We start from the raw sequence: 7,280 nt of genomic DNA, 5'->3' as shown, positions 1-7,280 counted from the left end.
GCTTTCAGTGGATTACGCCTGTTCGCGTATTCAGTCAAGTCCTCCAGAATGGAAATGACTTACCTTCCAATCTCCATATAGCTTACCATTAGGCACCGTCCACACAGGAAATGACTGTGGACCTTCATTTGGTGAACTGATGGGTCTTTCTCGCGAGGTCAGCGAACACGTCAGGCCGACTGCTATTGGTCACGCGCTTGTCACGAGAATTGACCAGTCGGTCAACACGCGGATAGTACCTCCGTGGTCACAGTCATACTTGTATGATATTCTTGTATGTTAGCGACTCTCGATAGTTTTTTGGTTTCAAAGTGACGCTTGTAGTGGTCTGGTACCTGACTCTAGAATTAGTCACCAATGATATATACCTGACGCTAGTTTGGTGACGTACTTGACGCTGTTATTGCTGACGAACTTGTAGCTGACATGAATTGGTCACTGACAGTCTTTAATTCCATTCTTAGTAGTACCTTTAAAGTACGCTGTCATTAATATCACCAATGTAGACGAAGAAACGCTGAAGATGCTGGGAGGTATCAAGCCCCTTTTAGCTTTCCCGATCTCGATGATGCAAAATCTTTTCCGGCTTACCACGTGCCAAGTAATTGTATGCTCAACTCACAAAGCACTTCCGAAAGCGCGATCTCCCCTCTCGGGAGTAATTCCGTGTACGGACTATCATCAAATCAACCAACGTCACGAAATTACCAATATCAGGATCAAGATCGTCCAGTTTAATGTGAAAATGTCAAATTCTTGGCGTCGGAAGATGAAAGAGGGATTGACTACGCGAAGTTTGCTTTGATGTGCCGAGTTTAGAATTATGTCTCAGTTGACAATCTTCATGAACTTGATAGAGTGACGTATAAGCTGATCATGGGCCTTTTCACCACTTTTGGTTGCTAAGATATACTGGTTGACGCTCAGCTGGCATCTCAATAATACATGTTTTATCGCGTGTGGCCAGTTTTTTGTGAGTTGGTGGGGGGGGGGGGGCTGTTATTGGATTTCCTCTGCGGATGTCATGAGAGGTGCCATGGCCTGTACAGGTGCACAACGATGGTAACAAAATTGATTATCTGTATTGTCAGTTTCCGATACTGGGTCACCGGAAAGATCATCGGAAAAAATGTTATTCTCTTAAACGCAACAGCAGCTTAAAACCATGACCCTTCAAATTTCCTGAAAAAAATTATGAAAGTTACGTTACACGACATTTTTCTTGCAACTTATTTTTTTCTCGAAAAATAAGGCGTCATCCGATGGATTACATTATTGGCTTAACCCTGACATTACCGGGATTTAGATCAAAATTAAGGTTTTGCATTTTTGGAACTGCAACGGGAATGCCAATAAAATGTTATCGGTAGATGATAATAACTTTTCATGTTGACATTTGGGTTACTGCGATCGACTTCTGAATGGATTATCACCTTGCCGATGAGGTCATTAGGTTTTTAAAGCAATAGTTTAGCAATGGTTAAATTCACAGCTAAGTGACTGCATCTGCCAGACGAAACATTATCTGCCCTCTCTATTGACCAGTCTCCACAGGGGAAATCAGATCGCCCAATACATACCCGGTATATCATCATATCAGGTATTGACCCCGATGGTACCGTGCTTGTCCTAGCGGGCGACATAATACCGTGCTTGTCCTAGCGGGCGACATAATACCGCCTATCATTAATGTTCAGCCTTGCCACGGTGGATTAGTGTGCCAATAAGGTCAAATATCCAATATGGTCGCGGCTCCTCGCCTATCGCAAAGCTTTCAATTTCGTCTCCATTGGGGAGACATCTACAGATTGCATGGGGCCAAACTCGGTAGCCTCCCAGACGCCACACAGGTACCTTCACGAGATTAATTTTGCCAATAATGTCACCAGTGTCAACCTTCCAACACGGTCTTTGGTTATTGTTAATCAGGCGGAAATGGCAGAGCCGGTAGGGAAAATAGCAACACCTGAAGACAGGCTCTTCCAGGGGTGTCATTTGTCTATGAGAACGACACCGTCTTTGGGACAGAGCGTTGAAACTAACTGCCTTCCTTTGAAACCAGGAAATATTAGATGTATTTTAATAACAGTTTTACTTAGAAGCTCCCTACCACGCTGACGAATGCCTGGCTACATTTCGCTAGAGCAAATCTGTCGAGTGCAAGAATTCATCAATGCAGCCGCCATTTCATGCTTGATTTGTACTTGACCGCTTTGAAGGAGACTCCAAGCTCCCGGTCGATAAACGTCTGCTCATCTTCGAGCCTTCCGCTGATCTGCCGGTCACATCTCCGTGTATTAATTGCACAGCTACTGGTGACAGCGATTGGTATTTGGGAAAAATCCGTAGAGAAAGTCATTCACGTTCCTTATCTGTCATTCGACGCCGTTTCCTAATATCCTTCCCCGCCCACAAACTGGTCATGAGCATCACAGAGAGGCAGTTACTAACATTATAGTGATTGAAGCAGCGACAATCTCAAAATTTTGGAAATCTGTCCTAAAGAACCTGGCACACAGACCACTCTTGAGATCAGAACTCACGTCCTTTTTGCTAATATTTCCTGACTGTCACAATATTTGGAATGCCATTAATCATTTGGTAATGACAGCGAGCATGGGTTGCGCGATATTGGTGGAATAATAATCTCACCGAGATTCATATCAGTAATATCGGATTTTTGACACATCGATTGCATTCCCACCCTTGATCGCATCATGTGATATTGCTGATTTGGCCGAAATGTATTAGGTGAGTTTTGGTTTTAGAAGGCAATACTCCTTGACTCAGGAACTTATACATAAGAACTGTAGTCCTAAAGAACTCAATCCAGGATTGTTACTCCCACGGACTTCCATAAAATACAACAGTTCTAGTCCGCGTGTTAGTACCAACATGACATCAAGAGCATGGTTCGGCTTGTTATCTTTGATTTAGCAATAATTGATAAAAATGAGCACGATACTTCCTTACAGTTTGACTACAGTCCAGATGCATTGTTTAGTCAATGTCTTTGATAGCCGAGCTTCATCAGACATGATGCTTTTACCTTATCGGAGCCATTTGGGTGCGACAAAGGACGGTGATCAACTTACCTGCCGCGTCTCCGCTTCATCTACTTCTACTACTCATTCACGGTAAAAACTAATTACTGTCTACGTACCTATGTAGCATTCAATGTGTCACCACCTCTGATCGTCCAGTTCCTGCGAAATAATGTTCATAATTCATACCCAACCACTTCGGGTGATTTTGTTAGCCGCCAATTTTCGCCATCGTTGTACGTTGTCAGGCACACATGCTATTCATTCATGGTCTTAAATAGCTGGGTCTGATTTGTTGCATTCACTGTGTCACAACCATCACGTACTAGACATTTCTTTGCCTTCGTGTTCAATATCAGCTGACATATTTCCTTTGACCGGCTCATCCCAGACCATCAATCGTGAGTTGGTCAACAATAGCTCTATCTCTGGCTTGTCACAAACACTGGAGAGTGATATGGGTACATTGGCATCAGTGTTTCCGTCAAATGAGGGCTGGGTCTTCGCCTTCGCCTTCGCACTTCTCGTCGGAATCTGCCCCTCAGGCTTTGGACTCTACTACGCCGTCTCGGACTTCTTTACACCACAAACTGTAAGTCAATGGAATCTCAGGCTAGCTGTATCTAGCAAGAACAAAATAGCATCATTCACTTAAAATGCAACGCCAGTATTGTCACATGCTTTGGTGCGAGAACGAGCTAATGAAATCGATGAGCACAATGGAATGTCATTATACAAGCAAGGAGGAAGGATATCTGAATACAATCAGTAGCTCGACTAACTATCTCATCTCCATCCAGAGCACCGAATAAATCCCTCTGATGTTGACGAGATGTGTGGCTTAGCTATGTGCCCCACTGGTATACAACTCAGCATTTACTTGAATTCAGCATGAACACACTCGAAGTTATGAAGTTATTCATTATCTTAATACTCATCTTGGCTTTGTCTGCTGGGGAGCAAGGTATCATTGAAGAAGTGAATTGTACATTAAAAGTCTCTACCAAAAATTTATTCTTGGTACTACGGAATCGGAAGTGTTACAAACTCTACAAGATGAGTGTGTTACAAAATTCACAAGATGAGTACATGTATCATAAACTGAACTTAATGCTTATCACAGTGTACACTATTCGTATCGAACATGAAGTATTCTCCACACAAGTGCACTAAGTTATAAAGAAGAGCTCATATCGCTACGAGTTACACGACAAGCCTGCGGGTAATTGGTTTCTAAAGTTATCTTTGAGTATAAAACACATCCTTGAATGACAAACAACATCCATGCTATGGACCATCTAGCATCTTCTTATGGTAAGTTAAAACTTCTGTGACGAAGCCTCGTTGTTTATGTCATTCTTTTGTCAAGTGTATGGAGATTGTAACGGTATAAAGGAACACACATCGGTAAAAAGAATGATCGCGCAAAGTGACAACTTTGTCAAATGTCTTCCGGTTGAGAAAGACATTATGTCGATTGCACAACAAGCCTAGTAACTTTCGCTGCAACAGGAATCTTTTTATCGAAAGACGTTTAGCGAGTTTCATTATTGTCTCTCCTCAGTTGCGATACTCAGATCGTATTTGAACAAAACGATACGTCTATCATTGCTAGTGTATCCTGTATTTTTCCATTACCTTTGCTATCAAGACAAAGGTGAAAAAGGGTAGTTACTGTTTGAATGGAAAGATATCTATTTTGATATTTCCGATATATGTGAGATGGGGGGTCGACGGGCTTTTGACAGCTGCTTTTATAATTCGTTTCATCGATACACAAAACGAGCTCTGTTAGGAGAAAGAGTCAAAGGATTCGACTCGGTACAGCATTCTTCAGATGATGGGAAATTTAGATGCTTCTGTAACGCATCCTGAGGAAATCATTGGTTCATGTTCGCCTCTCCGGCCCGGCGGATTCGTGTGCAGGGCCGGGGAAACAACCAAAAGTAACCAGTAGTAACTAAAAGCTCTCCCCTCAGCAAATGTAATTGGCAGAACATGTCTACTAAACGAAGCGATTAGATTAGGCTGTTGATTACTTCATTGCACACTATACTCGGTAGCAATCTAAACTAATTTGATACAGTTTCCCCAGCTCTTCGGCTTAATTAGCGCGTAAATAAATCGATAATAATTTGTAAACTCGCCGCGAAATTAGCGCTGCGCATGTGTGAGTTAATGGCCTTTTATCAAAACATGGATACATTCCAGAATATCATTATACTATATGTACATACATGTGTACGAAGATAATTGGAATGAATGAACATGTATTACACCGTTATGACCTGGCTGATCTGACGACTGTTGTCAACTCGTAAACATGTGTAGATAGAGCTGTTGATAAAGTAACTGTGGGCAGAGTTATAAGTTTCGCAAAACCGTATGTTTCATGTGCATCTCCTAGGTTTGCTCAGATGCATGTATCTTACTTACAGGATCCTGCTCAGTGTCGATTCTTTTTGGCTAAACTTGCGAACATGTTGTATTTTAATGCGTTGTTGCTAAATTCTGCATTTCGCGAAACATTACACCACAGATGATGAAAAGATCACAAAATCTGCACGAAGCGTGATCACATAATGTGTTTTGTCTTATCAACGCCTAAGATGCTGAAATATTAGACACTAAGATGTGCTGTAACACTTTGCATCACGTTCAAGAGCGCGACTAGCTGTCACAACCTACGTATGGAGTTGAAAACAGTGCCATTAGCAAGCTTAATGCATGGAAAGTACCGAGCTTTTTTACTCGTCTGAAGGAACACTTTTTAAGGAACGGAAGGGAAGCACCATAAATGTCTTTTAAAAGATGGCATCTCTTCAGCTATACCATAAAGCATTCCCAATAGAAAGACTGGTTCGAGTCAGAACCTTTTTGTTAAATCATATTGCGGCGGTTAAGCTCCGTACGTAATAGAAAGGTAGTGGCATCCATATCAAAATTACGTGTCACCGGATAAAAACTGCTAGTTTCGGCGGGATTTTTTTCTTTAACATACCTTCCTAAGGCAAACCAACAAAGAGAAACCGAAAAGCCGGATCAAGATTTGTCTATATGTCGCAAAGAGTCGAAGCAGGGTTCTGCGCATCAACAACTGGGAAAATTCTGTATTCATTTCGTTGTGGTTTATTTACACTTGAGTGGTAGTCCCCCAGTGACAACTTTTACAGATTGCTACTACCAAGGGAACCGATTATCATAACACGTGAGACCAAAGCTAGTTAGAAATTGGATTACGACTTAAAGGTATTTACCCGTGACAGTACTGGCAACTGCCTACTTCGAGGGATTGGGTACCAACCCAAGCGACTTGCCTATACCTGAAAATATCGTGTTTCGGAATTTCCAATTAGTCATTTGCCCTGGAGTGTCAGCTATCTTTAGAGCTTGTGCTGGACACTCTTATTACTTTAAGATAGAGTATATCAAATTATAGCCACGTTGTAGGCACTCTCTCATTCGCGAGTGTTTATACTATTGATACGGGTCGATATTATTGTGATGGAAGGCGGGTTAGCCGCATTGACATTCATGGTCAGCTGAATCGATGGACGTGCTCTAAAGTATTTATTTTAGGGCACTAATTAATTTACAATATAGCGTGCAAGATTTTAGAAATAAGCTAAGAAAATCATGGTATACGCTTAGTAAATGTAATTTCCTTTCTTATTAAAAGCTGACAGTCAAAATTCTTCTTACGTTTCATAATGTTGACGTCGCGTGATAACCAAATTGGATCAGAGCTCTGCGGCAAAGCCGGGAAGACAGTTGTCCGTGAAGTAATGTCAACATTTCCCTGGGCGTCAATAATCGTTGACCTAAAGTGCATTTTTTTGTTTCCGTTCATATGTAGCATACCAACTCAGCCCTGCAATGGTAGAAGGCAGTAACTCCATATTTTGGTCAAATCCACCTTTTGGGCATTTCTGGAACTACTGCTAGTGCTTTATCTTCTGAAATGGTTGTTATCCCTGTAGAAGCAATATTTTCTGAGATTTCAGCATGGGGGTGAGAAGTAACTCCGACCTCCAGACACTAATACAATGGTAAAAGGCAGTAACTCCATGTCCAATGTGGAGTTACTGCCTTCTACCATTGTTTTTTTTAAACCCCATGTGGAGTTACTGCCTTCTACCATTGTTTTTCTCCAAGTGCCTGTGGACCCCCACACCCCACCCCAGTACCCCGCCCCTGATAATTCATTGACTGGGTGCCCTTGATCCTTGACAGCCA

Source organism: Lineus longissimus, chromosome 2, assembly GCF_910592395.1.
Source record: "Lineus longissimus chromosome 2, tnLinLong1.2, whole genome shotgun sequence".
NCBI classification, from domain to species: Eukaryota; Metazoa; Nemertea; class Pilidiophora; order Heteronemertea; family Lineidae; genus Lineus; species Lineus longissimus.
The sequence above is the reverse complement of the archived record's forward strand: the minus strand, read 5'-3'. Positions refer to the sequence as shown.